Here is a 16822-nt window from a genome sequence, read left to right as displayed (position 1 = left end):
CAGAGGACACCATTTTTATCTAGCATTTAGGAACTGGACTTGAAACCCAACAAGTTCCTACCCAGAACTAAGCTGGAAACCAGGTTGACAATGGGGTGAGAAGCCAGCAGGCAGCTGCAGGATGTCCTTCCAGTACCTTCTGAGAGGAAGGAGAGAGGGCTACACAACTGTGTGGTTCAGAATCCTGACAGGGAAGAAGTGGGATGCACACAGGAGACAATCATGGAAAGCACAATGCCTCACACAAGGTTCTTGTACGTCTACCCAAGAGGCAACGTGACCGGAGGAGCAGAGAGCTGTTGGAGTTCTCCTTTTGTTTGGACACTACTTTGTAGTGACTGTGGCCACTTAGCTCCGATCTCTGCCGCCTTCTTTCCTCCCTACCTGTTCTGGGGTTCAGGATGGTTTTCCCAGGTGTGGAACAAGAACTTGGGTTGAGCATAACAGTGGGCAGTGAGAGCCAGCAGGATCCCAGCACGGGAGCTGCTGCAGAGAGTGTGCAGGAGTGGATCCCCGCTTTGCTACAATAGTGTCAGACCAGAAATGCCGGTTTTACACAGAAAAAGGACATAGGGGCCTTTGTCCAAGGCATTCAAGCACAAGTCTTTGGTAATTCATCAGTATTTGTTCTGCAAACAGTCAAAACCAATGACACATTCAGGAGCTGGTTGAGTGGATGCAGATGGACAGCATAGCCACCTCAGAACCTGCCACCACTGGGGACACACGGAAGGTTTCTACACAGTATGGCCCTACTTGAGGGATGTTTTGTGAGAAGGATTCTGTGTCATTCACAGTCATTACAAGAAAGTACTAGAGTCAGTACAGAGAGCCCAGACACACAGCCTCAAGAGTTAACGTTCTGCTATGCCTGCGGCTCCCTAAAAAGTGCTGTGGTGAGGAATAGAGAAAAATACCAATAAGCCTCAGCAGGAGGGCATGAGAGCAAAGCTCACCATTTTCTCTTAAATGTGGGACAAATGAGATGGACCTATGGATAGTCCACAAAGCTAGCCATTGGCTTCTCTTCTACAGGCTCAACCAAATGTGCAACAGAAATATTCCTTAAATAACAAATGCTGGTGAGGCCGGGGGCTGGAGGAAACCCTTACATACTGCTGGGAGGAATGTAAATAGCCACTATGAGATCCCTGTGAAGGCTCCTCAAAATAGTAAAACAGTCTGGTGGGTCTGTCCCTGGTCCCTTGCCCTGTATCTCCTCACACCCAGAAGCTGCAGTCACACGCTTTCTCAGGTACAGCTCTCACGCCTCATCCATGAACCTTATTTAAAGCAGACAGGCTACTAAATAGATTCACAACTGGTCAAATGCAGATAAGGTGACTGTGAGGGGTCCTGCCCCAGTTGGGTTAGCTACAGCACAACCCTTACACCCAAGGCTTGGGAAACATTGCGGAAGAGGAAGCAGGAAAAGTGGGAGAGTTAGAGGACAGGGTGGCTGCTGTGAGATGGTATCTTCTAGACATAAGATGCTGCATCATGAACTGTCAAAATATGGCTGCCTATGCAAGACCTACATAATGACAACAGCAGTTAATGTGCCAACATGGATGAGGGAAAATTCACAAGGCCTAACCCCTGGCCAAGAATTCCAAGTGGTCAATGGCAACTAAGAGAGGGAGAATCAGACTTCTCCAGGGGCTCGCCCCCTTGTAGGTTATTCAATCACAAGTGGTCAGCCCTAAAGACACGTACATACAAACAACTAAACAGACTCATTGGGATGTACTATTGCAAGAATTATAGAAGAAGGGATGATTCAAGAAGGAGAGAAACACGGGAGGAGTTAGAAGGGGGGTAGGTGGAGATGACATAAATACAGTGTGCTCATTTATGAAAGACTCAATTAAAACACTTAGAAATTCAAAAGAGTGAAATAGATCTACCACATGACCCAGCTGTACTACTCCTGGGTACTTACCTGAAGGACTCAAATCCACATGTCACAGGGATACTTGCACAGCAGTGTTTAAGGCTGTTCACAGCAGCTAAGTGTGGAGCCAGGCCAGGTATGCAACAATGGAGGATAGGTGAAGGAACTATGCTGTAGATGCAGGATGGGATGTCCTCTCACTACAAAGAACCAAGTTGTCATCTGCAGAAAAATGGATGTAGCTGGAGGTGACTGTAAGCAGAGTAAGCCAGGTTCAGACAAAACTGTGGCCATGTCAGCTGTTGTTGCTGTTGTCTTGTGCAGGCAGCCATGCTGTTGAGAGTTTGTTCGTGTAGTTTCTAGATCTTATATAGCTATATAAAATCATATATGTAAATATGGTGGAAACAAAACTGTCCCAAGGAACACAGGATATGAACAGGAGGGTACAGTGGTAAGATGGGAGGGTGTCAAGTCCCGCTCAACCTGTTGAACGGTTCTGAAGGGGGGTGTGTGGAATTGACAAATGATAGCTATGAAATATAGACATAGATGAAGAAAAAGACAGAGACATAGGATAGCTTCTGGTGGGCTCTGGGTCAATACCACAGACCCCGAGTTTATAGAAGTTTAAGAAGACCACTGGCTTCTTAGAACACTCACGGTGATCTTGCTTTGCTACTGTCCACACTTCCCACTCAGTACTCTAACACTAGCCTTTCATTTAGGAAGCCAGCCATTGCATAGGACTGAGGACTGAAATCTTCAGCCCGACTCTCTGCTGCTTGGCTAAGTTGTGTCAAGGTTTGGAACTCAGAACTGTCCCTTTCAGAGTGAGCCTCTTCTCTCGCCAGCACAGCCTGGCAGCTCACGCCTCACCAGCTCCAGCTGGGACAAACGGGTCCCTGCCTCACAGGCTCTGTGAATGGACCAGGGCCCTTACAGTTGGGATTCTTGCTCTGAGCCATGGCGGTGGCTGCCTCCCCAGGACCCGCGGCACAGAAATAGGCAGACAAGGAATAAAGCAGGCCAGCGTCCAGGGTTCAGCAAGTCTGAGCTGGATTCATTCCATCCAGGGTAAATGTAAGCAGAGACCAAAAAATGGCTAGGGATATGGGAACAAGGAGTGTTCTGGTCAAGAAAGTTTGGGTCGAAAAGCAGAGCGCGTATTGTAATGCACACCTGAGAGCAATTGTCTTAATGTGGCATGGATGTAAAACAAATTGGGCATAATTTGGAGGGAGGGTAATGAGGTACCAAGAATGGGAAAACATAAAGAATCACTAGGCTCCGCAGAGGTCTCAACTCTGTCCTAATTAGACACAGTTGTTATAAGAAGTGCATAATTAATAAGCATGTGACCAGATGTGGAGTACAACGGAGTTCTTTCCCTGATACGGAAGCGCTAATGAACTGTATGCGGCTGGAAATAGTTGTCCTGCCTTGGCTGCGGCAGAAGGCCTGCCTGGAATGTTGAAGAGGTGTATGCACCGCACAGGTTTACACCTGGAAACAAGTCATCGGATTCCAGCAGGGCCGGGGTAATGAGATGGAGCTAATTACCAAGAGTGTAATGAGATGGGAGAGTGGCTGGAGCGGAGCTGGAAATCTCTCTAAAATTGAACCAAGATGCAAACAGCAGAAAGGACTTCTGTGAACAGAATGAGGTGTGAGAGGGAAGAAATGCATGTGACCTGGGGTTACTGGGACGTGCCTAGCCAAAGACACATCTGTGATGGAAAATACTGCCAGAGTGTTCACACACCTGGAGCAGGAGTCCCTAGGATCCCAAGGATTCGATGACCTGAAAAAACCACATACAAATGTGTACATGTATATACAGCTTGCATGTGCATAAACTTAAAAAGAAAAAAAAAAAAAAAAAAAAGACGAGGCACTTGTAGGTAAGCGGAGTTCTCATTATCTGTGATCCCTGGTAGAAAGGTGGCCTTGGACTCCTGCTGACTCTGCATAGATGTTCCAGGAGGAACCCGACTCCACATAGAAAAAGCAAGTTTTTTTTCACAGGGATTTACTTACTGTGAGAGATCAGGAAACCATTACTAGCTGGCTTCTGTTGTTTTTATTTTGTGGTTGATTGCTAGTGCTTTATGGGAGATACCATTTCATGAACACATAATGTGTCCAATATGTGTTAAGTGCTCTACCACACTATTTCACTGAATCTCCACAATAACCCCAGGGGAGCCACCATCATTCCCACTTCACTGAGGACACAGGGGCTGGATCAAGGACTGTGCCTGAGACCCAGCAAGTTCATGGACTTGCTCTGCTTGGCACCAGGGTTCAAGGTGGGAGACTCTCTCACCTTCTCTATTCTGAGCCAATCTTCTGTCGAGTGTGGCAGAGAAAGAGCGCTTCACCAACTCTGAGCTCCAGTGACAGTCTGTGGCAACCTGGCTCTTCTAGCCCCTCTGTCCTTCCTATGGCCCCCAGAGGGAGGCACTTCTGGGCTTAATTTGAGAAGCCATTTCCCCATCTCTGCCTCTCTCTGGGCCTAACTGTCTATGAATAACATGGGGCCAGTACATCTACACACAAACACACTCACACTCACACACACACACACACACACACACAAAAAAAAATCTGAGAAACATAAGCCTCTCAAGGACTGAAATGGCGGTTGAAAGTGATTCACACTCCATCCGAAGGCAGTGGGGGCCATGGTTCTAGAATCAGGGCTCAGAATGTCACTTCAGCCTGTACAGGGGAGAAAACCCACCTTTTCTCTTTACCCACGAAGGCTCCTTGGCTGTGGCATCTGTGTCAACAGGCACATGAAAACATACAGATGTATTCAAGTTTTATGCACACAAGGACCTTTGTAGAAAAGGGTGGGCAGAGAAGTGTGGGTTTGCTCTGTCCTGTCTCCGTAAAGCATCTGTAGCGTACTAGCTGCAGGGTTAGCAGGCACATCTCCAGCAGAGCAGACTGCAAGAGACTCTTGTTGGGGAGGCTGTTGAGTGCTGAAGTTCCCTCAGAAGGAAGGGCCTGGAAGGTCACTGTACCAGCCCAGGAGAGTCTGGCTACTCCTTCCTACCGCTCTGTGCACTGTGTTTAATTGTGCTGCATTTTCTCATGGCCTCATGGTCTTTGGAGAAGGTAGAGTACATAGCGTATGAATGTTAACTGTGAAGGAGAAGGTGTCATCTGTGCAGCTGTGGAGAAGTCATCATTCATGCTGGGGTGAGACTTTTCAGTGGTGCAGCTGCTTGGGGGTCACCCACACCCCTGTTAGGAACCCCTCATCCATGCTCTGTGAGCCCAATGATCTGTTTCCACAGCTCAGACTTTGGGAGATGATACTTTGGATTGTAGCTAGTACCCTGTCTAAGAAGGAAAGATATACTTGTACACATGGTCCCAAGAATTACTGGACAAGGGACATGGATCAACTGACAGAAATAGCAAGGCCTATCTGTTCCACATCCTTGCTATATTCCTGCATCTTCAGAAATATGGAAGCCCCAAACCTCCAGGTACAGGGAAGGTACCTCTCAGAGGAGGTCAGAGATGCCTGCTCCAGTGAACAAGGTAGGGAAAGCCAGAAAGACCTTCCTGCATAAGACTGCAGATTCTGTGACCTTGGAACATTCGCTCTTCCTGGAACAGAGTCGGGCATTAGTATGTCCCAGGCCATCTTTTACAAGGGGCCTTGATATTGTCCCTGAGTTTGGTTTCCTTATCTGTGACATGGGACGGTTCAACAATAGCTCATGGTCAACAACAATGCTGTATAAAGCATATGAAGTGTTCACTGCCAACACGTAATAAATATTATGGGGTGTGTGTGTGTGTGTGTGTGTGTGTGTGTGTGTAACCAACAGTATTATCACTGCCATGCTCATTTCTTTGAGGAGCCTTGGACACACCTGAGAAGACTTGACTATTTGCAGTAGCTAGAGTACAGCCACTTTGGTTAGAAAGGCCAAGGGCCTCAGACACCTGCTGTGTCTCCATACCTGAAGCTTTCAGAAAACTGCAAGAGCTAGGTCAGACCAGACCCACAGAATGTCCTCATCTTTGCTATATGACTGTTTCAGCCCCACACTTCCTTCAGACAGGACACCTGCCTTCGGTGACTGATCCCCTGTACATCCTTCCTTTAATTTGTTAGTGAGAGTTTGCATCTCACACCAGCCATTGTATTTCCATACACCTCACTAACTCTTAGGACTTCACTTCCCTGGAGGGGCCAGGCCTTGGCAGGCCGAATGGCCTTTGGCTTAGACTTTGCCTTACTTGTCCCATCTATGCTGAGGAAAGTCTGATCGCCATTGCTAACAAATTCCCAAATTGCTTTGTGAAATTGGGGTGAGAAACATGTCAGATCTTTTGTGTTTTTAATTTCCCTAAATGAAATCTATCTCCAAGCTCTGAGCTCCCACTCAGCAGACAGTCACCATGGCGTCCTCCAGGGGTGCAAGGCTTTCTCTCTTCCCTATTGTGGCAGCGCCCAATTGCAGAAGAGGATGCGGAAGGGTGAACACAATGTCATCAATGCCTCCTAATCAGTCACCCTTGTCCTTCTGTGATGCTGGAGGTCCCCTCTGTGTTCCTAGGTGTCTTCTGCAACCTCCACGCCCCAGTGTCCAGCCTCCACAGGCTTCTCTGTGAGCCAGACCCAGGTGGAAAAACACGGCTTGTGTTCTCAGCCTCAGGAATCCACCATGCCTAGCTATACAGCTCTTCCTTCTCTCCCCCACTGATGATACCTCCTATCCTTCCTGCTACTGGGAAGCCAAGGGTCCTCTTGGCCCAAACCCTTCCTAACAATAGCCTGCCCAGAGAAATTCTCCAGATGAAGGGAAACTCCCTCTGCCATACTCGCCCCTCCCCTCTTCTGCTCTGAGAAATGCAGCTGGACATGGGGAGCACCTGGACTTCAAAAGCAATCCTCCCAAAAAACCTTTAGAAGGTGTCAGGGGAAGGGGACATGGCTTTCATTTTAATTACAGCTAAGAGAGATATGTGTCAGTATCACATTGAGTAAATTTTAAAAAGTCTTCCTCTTGATGTAGACAAAGATCGAGCCCATATTTGAATTCTGCACATCTCCCCCTGTGCCATCTGTCTGCTATGTGTGTCTAATGTCTGTCCCTAACAAAGGGCTTTGCTGTATGTTTATTGAATAGCACAGAAAACACACTCATGGAAAGGAATAAATTCTTCCTATAAAGACTTTTAATAGAGTTTTATAACGGGAAAAATGACTTTATTAACACAGAATGAGCCAAAATGGCAATCATGTACTATCTACCTGTATCCACATGTTGCTTCCAATATTTATGGTATATACTTGTTTTATTTCAGTTTGCTTTCAACCTGTTAGATACTCTCAGCAAATGAGTACCACAACACACACACACACACACACACACACACACACACACACACACACACAACTATACTAAGGGGCATGGCAGAATACACAATGTAAGATTAAAGCTATATGTACCAGCATCTCTCTTTTTGGGCCACCAACCAGCTCCCAAATCATGACACGAAGACTTATTAGTTATGAATGCTCGGCCTAGCTTAGGCTCATTTCTGGCTAGCCCTTTGAACTTAAATGAACCCGTTTCTCTTTATCTGCCATTTGCCTTGGGGCCTTTTACCTTCATTAGAATATCTTACTTTCAATGCTTCTCAGGTCTGCTTGCTCAGGGTGCCTGGCTTTGGGCCCCAGGTGTCTCCCTCATTCTCTCCTCTCCTCTTCTTTTGTTCCTCTTTCGAGCCTAGAGTTCTTCTCCTATTTATTCTGTCTACTGGCCCCGCCTATCCTTTCCCTGACTAGCTATTGGCCATTCAGCTCTTTATTAGGCCAATCAGGTGCCTTAGGCAGGCAAGGGGGAACAGATGCAACACATCTTTACATAGTTAAACACACATCATTACATTGTTAAACAAATACAGCACAAACAAATGTAACACACCCTTACACAGTTAAAGTAATATTCCACAGCATAAACACATGCAACACATCTTAGCCCAGTTAAAATGTTCCACAACTGCTATGCATGTAGGTTGTAAGAGTTGATTACATGAGAAGTACAAAGCATAGTATGGTTGGTTCCATTGCTTTCTTAAAGCAGGTTAACTATATATAGACTGAGTGCATAGTGCTATCAAGGTGTATTGTTAACTTGCTGTGTTGCAAGGTCTAGCAAAAGTTCAGTCTCTGAAGGCAAGAGGAATTTTCAGAAAAAGATGTTCCCTAGGGAGGTAGCCCTCTCCAGGGAAGAGCACACCAATTGGCTATCCAGTGCTAAATGGTCAACCCTGAAAACATACATAGAGGTAGCATTTATATATATATGAATACACTGACAATTAGTGAAAAAAGAGGCCCTAAATTTCAAGGAGAGTGGGGCAAGGCATATGGGAGGGCTTGGAGGGAAGGAAGGGAAGGGGGAAATATTGTAATTAAATCATAATATCAAAAATAAAGTCAATACAGGGGAGAGAGAATGATCCCAGAGAGACTGGCTTTCATGTCTTAGTAGTCTGTCATTTTTTTTATTGTTATGGAATCCTATTCACTTCATGACAGCCAGGAAGTACAGACAGACAGACAGGGATAGACCGAGACAGAGAGCACAGGACACCGGGGTATCCTCCACGATACCCTCTATGCCCTTCAAGAGCAAAGCCCCAATATGCTAACTTCTAGCGTAAATGCCTGCCTCCTCAAAGTTCAAGTGCCTTCCAACAGTGCCAAGCTGAAGACCAGGCCTCTAATGGAAGGGACTTTGAGGGACATTTCTGACCCAGCTATCCAGTAGATTACCCTACTGTGGGCAGAAAAAAAACTGGACAGACTTGGAAAGCTTTTGCCCCAACCATCGAACTTCTCAGAGCAGCAAAATACCAAAGTATAGGGAGCTGCCATTCTAAGATGGCGCCGACTTCCTGACAGCTTTGCTGTAAACAACTCCATATTTGGCTGTGCTTGCTGGGCTGTGCGCCTCGAGGTTTGCGCATGCGCGTATATGGTAATTTGGCCTTATGTCCTCAGCCTATCCCGTGGCTCCCCGTGCTTGCATTCTGGTAGGATCCAATCATAGATTGACCCGTTTGCTTGGTTCCCTATATAAGCAGCTGCCTTTTGGTTCTTGGGGCCCCTCACCTCCCGCTCTCCCTCAACCAAGAGGCGCTCCAATAAAGTGTGATCTGAGAAGAATCCTCAAATGGTGGTCGTTCTTCCTCGCTGGTCGAGGAGCTCACCGCACCAAAGTCCAAGAGGAGAGTGTGGCACTGTCTACTCAGTGACTAAGCCAGGACTAGCATCTAGGGCTCTTGGCCTTACACCCCAGAGATGCTGCATTTGGGGACCCTGCACCTGACTTATGCTTAGGTTAAAAGAAGGAAACTAGAAGGCAAGGCCCAATCCATCTCATGGAAAGAACAACATCATGGATCAGCTAAAGAATACTGTAGCCAGCATCCCAAAGCAAGGGCACTGTGGACCAGGCTAAATCCTTGAGGAACCCAGCAAGAGAAGCCACAGCTGCAGGTAACTGTTAGCCCAACACAACTTAATAGAGGTGCCTGTGATTGGACCACAGTATTGAAAAGGATGTGGGTGGGGTTGGGGCATCAGTTGAGGTACTTGAGATGAAGGATGTGCTCTGACAGCCCCACAGTTTACCATAGAGATGTGAAAGTGAAGCAGAAGGGCTACTCCTCAGTACAAGGGGCTCAGCAGGACCAACTTGTGAAAACTCAAGAGAGAGAGCCCCTGGCTCCGTTTGTCCTGTGCTGCGATAACAGAATCCCAAAAGCCAGGTAATTTATAGGGAGCAAGAATGTGTGTCTCACAGTGTGTGCAGCTGAGAAGTTCAAAAGCAAGGGACTAGCATCTGGCAAAGGTCATCTCACCCTGTGGCCACATGGTGGGAAACAGAAAGGCAATAGTTGGAAAAAACAATGAAGAAAACTAGGCACAGTGGTTCATGCTTGATCCCAGCACTCAATAGACTGAGGCAGGGGGACCATCAGAAAGTCAAGTCCAGCCTGGGCTACAGAGCAAGTTCCAGGTCAGCCTACACTGAAGTAAAAAACTGCATTAAAAAAATGAGAGAAAGAGATTGGGATTTTCTTGTAGGAACTGGCTCAAAGGTGAATACCTATGAACTAAGGAATCAATGGGCATTTCACAGGCAAGGGCACCGTGCTCTGATGTAAGCCTTGAGTACAGAAAACCAGGAGCCCGTTGCACAGAGGCAGGAGAAGATGGATGGCTCAGCTTAGAGGGAATTTACCCTGGCTGGCCCTTTTTATTCTCAGAGCTCTCAAGCGAGTGGGCGATGCCCTCCCAACACGGTGAAGACAGATCTTCTCTGTGCAGGGAATTGGTCAGGGCTAATCTTCAGATGGACCCAGAAACAATGTTTACTGGCTACCCAGACTTCCCTTAGCCCAGTCAATTAACATCACAAACACTGACCCTGAATCTTCTCAGCTCACAGGCCTTTTCTTCCTCCGCTTCCTTGTTTTATTTTTAGCTCAGTTAGTGTTTGTAAGCCCATAGACATAGGTCTGGGGTCAGTATTTTGAATTATTCATGGGAAATCTTCTATAAAAATGCAGTATATAATTTTAAAAACCTGCTATCTATAATAAGTAATTGCCGGGAAAGCCTGAAGGCCCAACAAGAGGCCATCCATCTCTACTTCCACATTCTAATCCGGCAGCACCGGCCACTCTTTGTATCGGCTGTCTTCATTATTCACCATGCAATACCAATGCTCAGAATTGAGATTTTTATCCTCTAGAAACCCAGGTCTCATTCATAACCATGAACGTACTGGTAGAAAACTCCATCTTCTGGTTGTCTACCCTCCTCCCCAACAGCTGCGATTTCCTTGCTTCTCTCATGTCCCAATGGAATCAAATGTTACTGTGATTTAAACAAGATCTAAAACCCACCCCTTGTAAACGAGAAGACATAAGCCAAAGGGCTGCTAACTTGGCCATCTATAAGGAGAAGTCTCCAGGAGGCAGGACTTTTGGCTCTGAAAGGGCTGTGGCTGCTAATTTATTACACAACAGATTATACATATATCTGTGCAGGCACGGTAGACATTGTCAGGGATTGCACTTGTATTAACCGTCGGTATGTGCTTGTGTATTGCTCACTTCTGTGGTTTCTGGATGAAGACAGACTCTGTCCAGAAGACACCCAAGGTGGTCACTCACTTCCTCTGACCCCACTCAGGGTTCAGAAGGGAAGTAAGCATCTGATTGACTCCACAGCCCAAGCCTCAGGGAAGGACTATTCTACAGCATTTTCAGCTGGCTAAGCATCGGTAGCTTCTGCCGTGAGAAGACCTGGGAGAGATGTCTCCTCTCCACAATTTTGCCTGCAGGTTGTAGGCTACAAAGTGAGCTATCCACAGACAGCATGTCAGCAAGCAAGGACACAGGTCACCTTTCAACTCGATGGAAGCTTGGGAAGTCTCCAGACTGTCCCCACTCTGTGACCATCATGTTATCAGAACATCTACTCCAAAGCAAACCAAAAAGATATCCTGTCAGCAGGATCAGACCCACCTCCTAGTCAGATCAGGACTAGACTGCTCCATCAGTCCTGCGAGATCAGGGTCCTGGGGAACAGCTGCAGCCCTTCCAAACAGTGAATTCATTTACTTTTAACTTCATTCCTGATTAAAAAAAAAAAAAAAAAAAAAAAAAAAAGCTCATAAAACCTTACTTGGCAACTGCATATCTTAAAACATTTCACACTCACTTACAATCTATTTATCTTGCCAACCTTTTGATACTGTTCTAATTTAGATGTCAATTCTGGAGAAACTGTCTATGCCCACTCCAGTAGAGAGAGTTCTGGAAGACACTCTGGATTCTAGCCTTTTCGTGGGGAGCAGCCAGCCTGGGCTGATGGGCTCCTCATTAGTATCCCACCCTATAGTTGGCTAGTACCCAAAATGGGGTGTCTACTGTTACCTTCCTGGTTATGGGTGCTTGTTCGCACCGTGCCTTTGGAAACCACTGCTCAGATTTGCAAAGTAGGATCTCGGATGTAGTCCCAGCTTGTCTCACAGCACAAGGATGAGGACAGGGTCCTCCAGAAACAGGGGGCTCTGCTTTGTCTCTGTGGCCTGATGCTCTTCCAACCATTACGCCATTACGCTTTCTGTTCTCTCTCTCTCTCTCTCTCTCTCTCTCTCTCTCTCTCTCTCTCTCACTCACACACACACACACACACACACACACACACAGGGAGAGAGAGAGCATCAAATCTGGAAGGCTGATAAGAAGATCTTAAGAACTAGTTCAGATAACTTGGGTGCAAATTCCTCTTCTACCTCCTTAAAAAAAAGATAGAAAAGAAAGGAAAAGGAAAGAAAAGAACAACCACTCCTGCTGCTCCGCAAACAGGTTCCCTTTCCAAAGGTGCTGAGCTTTGCACTCATGATGACCAGCCTTGGCATCCATCTTGCTTGTGCTATTAATAGCCAGGCCATGACACCAGTCTTCAGCTAATTAATAATGCATGGCAATTCCTGGCTGTGTTAAGATACAAACGTCGTTCATCTGCATGATTAGCTCTTAGCTTCCTGATTAGAAAGATTCAGCCTGTCACAAACCTGTCCTTTCTGAATGAATGGTTCTTTTAAAGGGAATGAGATTCTCTAAGATACGTCCCAAACTCAAATAAAAAAGACAATCAATAGATAAACAATATCAGCCCCTTATTTTCTTTGTGGAATGAAAAAAAAAAAAAACCCAGACTCAGAGTGTTTGGGCTTTTTGTTTATTTTTTTAGTTAAGTTCTATGCTGGGATACTTGGATACTTGGAAGATATAAAGTTGGAGACAGACGCAAGGGCTTGTAGGTGACAATATGAATTTGAATTCTAGACTCTGGAGAATGTAGGGCAACCACTAAGTGATTATAAGCAAGAGCAGGGCATGAGATGTTGGTGTAGAAATACGACCCTGGGAAGGGGAACACAAAATGAAAGTGGCTATCAAGAAGACTCAGAGATTATAGGGTTAAGACTGAGGCTATGGCACAGAAGAGAAGAGAAGTGGACACATTTAGGAAATATCTTAAAACATTGTAAGTGGATTTTTCTTCCCTACCCACTAGTTCCCAAATAACCAACATGGATACTTAATATTAATTATAAATGCTTGGCTGGTAGCTCAGGCTTATTACTAGCTAGTTCCTACAACTTAAATTAACCCATTTCTATTAATCTATGTGCTGCCATATGGTTTGTGGCTTTACCTGTCCTCCAGCATGTCTTGCTCCCTCTGTGTCTCCTGGCAACTCCTCTGATTCCACCCTTCTTTTTCCCAGAATTCTATTCTGGCTCTCCCACCCAATCTCTTTCTACCTCGTTATAGGCCAGTCAGCTCTTTATTAACCAATGAGAGTAATACATATTTACAATACAAAGATTGTTCCACAGCAAAACATGATCATTCTTTCCCATCTTTGGTCTCTACTTGGACTTCACCCTCTAATGAGTCCTTTGTTGGCCACCTATTTAAACAGCAGCCCTTCCCATGTCTTAGACTTCTTACTTTTTCCTCACAGCTTTATTGCCATACCACATGCTCTGTAACTGAACTGTGAGGTAGGGATTTCTCCTTTCTTCTCTGCATCCTCAGATCCTAGATCAATCACTGGCACATGGTGGATGGGCAATAACTATGTTGAGAAGGACTCCTAGTGGCAAGGAGTCGAACAGACAGGATGCAATCACTGGTTGGACAGGAGACAGTGAGTAGAAGGGTGTGGGGAAGGGGTAAAGGAGGCTGGCCAGGTGTGTTAGTCTGCTTTTCTCTTGCTGTGATAAAATACCATGACCAGAAGAGACTTATGGGGGAGAGTTTATAGTTCCAGAGGAAGAGTCCATGATGGTAGGGAGAGCATGGCATGAAGCATGAGAGAGCACATTTCCTACCACACACAGAAAGCAGAGAGAGCCAGTTATAAGTGGGGTGAGCCTGTAACCCTCAAAGCCCACTCCAGTGATGTATTTCCTCCCAACAAGGTGCCATATCCTAAAAGTTCCATAGCCTCCCCTAACACCACTACCACCTGGAGTCCAAGTGTTCGAACCCAGGGCCTGTGGGGGACGTTCTCATTCACACCACCATGTCACATTTCTAGGTAGAGTAACTGGGTGGAGTGTCGCGCATGAGACAGGAAGCCACACAGAAGGGAGAGAAGCAGTGTGGGAGGTGGGCACAGAACAAACCCAAGGCACCTGCTGAGCAGCTAGCAAAAGCTGCAGGAAGGCTGGAGAATGCTTTGGGATGGAGGAAGAGACTTAGCTTTACTCTTTCAAATGATATTTATTGTGCTGTTAATTTTGTCCAGACACTATGCCAGGCACAGTGGACATAAAGATAAGCGATCTGAGGGAAGTCATGCAGAGAGATAATATAATCCGTAAAATCACAATCACTGCCACAGTTGATAGCCTGCATCACTGAGTGAGCAGGAAACAGGCACCCTTGTAGACTGTGGTGGGGGTGGAGCTTAGACTTGCTAGCACCTTTCTAGAAAAGATTTGGTAGTGTGCATGTAAGAAGCTTAGACTATTACCCATCATGACCCTTCTAGCTATTGACTTGATGGTCATCATAGATAACTCTGGGGGGGGGGGGGGGGGGGGAGAGAGAGAGAGAGAACAAATTGTGTATATTTTGACTTGTTTTGCTTTATACTGGAGAGGTGACGTGTGTTGAAAGCCCCTCAAACTGCACATCCATAGAATTGTCCCTGTGGTGACCTGTCATAGCTCCCTGGAAAGGCCCCTCTCATAAGATGTTATTTGACCTCATTCAACTTTGGGGGTCAAGAACAATTGACAGAAATGTTTTGACCGTGTAGCTGTCTAAGACCGTGATAGCTACTGGGACAAACATGAGCTCGACCAGACATTACAAAGAAGAGCTTGGGAAGGAAATGCTCACAGGGAGTTTTGAAGAGCTCCAACATATGTCTGGTGATCTAGAAGTCCATGTGCATGTACAGAATTGAATGTGCGGTGGAGAGACCCCAACTGTGATGCCTCACCTCTGGCTCACCTGCAACACACACGGAAAGTTACAAAGTTCTGGGGCATTCAAAGTGTACCCAATATCCAAGCCTTTGGAAGCCTATGTGAGACACAAGACTTGACTTTTCAGGAATTTGAGGAAGTCAACCTTCCCTTGGTCAACTGAGCGGAGGCTTTAGTCAGGACAAGGGGTATGTAACTTACAGAACTGATCTGGAAAGGTTACTTGACAAATAGCAATAACATCAAAAGATGTTGGCATTCTGGGTGCATCATTTTCATATCCAATTTTTCAATGTCTTGGCATGGACTTCTTTTTAGGGCAGTAAAATATTCTGGAGGTAGCTCATGGTAATATTATCCAATCTATGAACATTAAAATCCATCACATTACACTACACATGCTCTTAAAGTGTGGAGAGTGGGCTGGGGAGATGGCTCAGGGGGTAAGAGCCCTTGCTGTACAAGCCTGAAGACCTGAGTTCAATCCTAGAAATCCACAGTGGAAGAAGAGAATGGACTCCCAAAAGTTAACATGTGTAATCCCTCACTTATGCACATATCATATACATACATACACACAAAAATAGTAATAAAATGAAAATGTTTAGATGTAATCAACTAATGTAAACATGTTCAAGGAATAAAGGAAACCATGTCTGCAGAGTTAAACAAAAGCACGAAACTGACATCTCATCAAATAGAGAATATCAATAACAAGAGAGAACTTGTGTAAAAGATGAAATTTTAAAATGGAGTTCAAATGCCCTTCCCCTCTCAAGCTTGCAGCCCACAGCTCCATTCTCCTGGAATGTGACAGAGATGACAGACCAGGACCAGAGTTGGCCATCACAGGCATCATGGTTACTTCCTGCTGCCTCCTACTTCACCCTCCTTGGGGAAGCTGGCACCATACCTAAGACACTCAAGTAAACCTTATGGAGAAGGCCATGTGAAAAGGGACTGGCCTCCTGCCCGAAACCAGTCAATAACTGAATGAAGCCTCCTTCCCACGGCCAGTTAAGTGGGTCACCTGGTGAGCAGGTCCTCCAGCTCCAGCCAAGCCAGAGAAGATCAGGAGAACCACTCAGACAGAGCCACCCACTCCGTCTACACTCAGCTCCTGACTGACCCTCACACATGTTTGTTGAAGTCATGTTTGTTGGTCCTGAATCAGCTAGAGCTTGGAATGATTTGTTATGCAAAAATCATCACTAATACAAGCTAAGAGGAAAAATCCTCTAGACAATCAAAGGACAGAATTAAATAGGAAAACATTACCACACTGCTAATTGTGTTTTAATGCAAGGAAGAATTTCACTCCATCTGAACGGCTCACCATGGAATACTTACCATTTTAAAACTCTCTGATGCTCATCACCTGGAGATTTCAAGACGGATGGCAACTGACTGGAGGTGATGAATGTGGTTCTCTGGTACCTGGAGGAACTTTTCTAGAGATGCCCTTTGAGTTCAAAGTCACTCAGTTTGATACCATCTCCACCATCTGTTTTCCAGAAAGATTGTAAAGTAGTCTGGATTGTGAAATAGATAGATAAAGATTAAAAAACTAAAAGTAAGCCAGGGGCAGTGGTATGTGCCTATAATCCCATCACTCAAGAGGTTGAGGCAAGGGGATCGATTGAGTCCATAGACAGACGTTGAAGGCTAGCCTGCGTGACACAGGAAAGCCAGTCTCAAAATTAATAAATTAAAATTCATGTAGGGAGCGCACTCCTTATAAGCCACTGGCTAACTTCGGTTAGCAACCTGCTGGTTTAGACTATATTTCCCACCCCCAAGTTGATCATCTCAGTGCTTCCGTTAGAAGCTAAACATGGGCAGGTGATCCTAGGAGGTG

The 16822-nt window shown here is 45.8% G+C and overlaps 1 long non-coding RNA gene across 1 annotated transcript; it reads right to left on the bottom strand.

Annotated features, from left to right (window-relative positions):
• Positions 1-1971: 1971 nt before the first annotated feature.
• LOC118579521 lies at positions 1972-16461 on the bottom strand. The gene is made up of 3 exons (XR_004944475.1): positions 16315-16461; positions 11474-11583; positions 1972-2116 (listed from the first exon to the last, which is right to left on the bottom strand). It is a non-coding gene; the product is annotated as an uncharacterized LOC118579521 (long non-coding RNA).
• Positions 16462-16822: the final 361 nt, after the last annotated feature.

This window comes from Onychomys torridus, chromosome 3 (genome assembly GCF_903995425.1).
Source record: "Onychomys torridus chromosome 3, mOncTor1.1, whole genome shotgun sequence".
Classification (NCBI taxonomy): Eukaryota; Metazoa; Chordata; class Mammalia; order Rodentia; family Cricetidae; genus Onychomys; species Onychomys torridus.
Note: the sequence above shows the minus strand (reverse complement) of the source record. Positions and strands in the feature narration are given on the sequence as shown.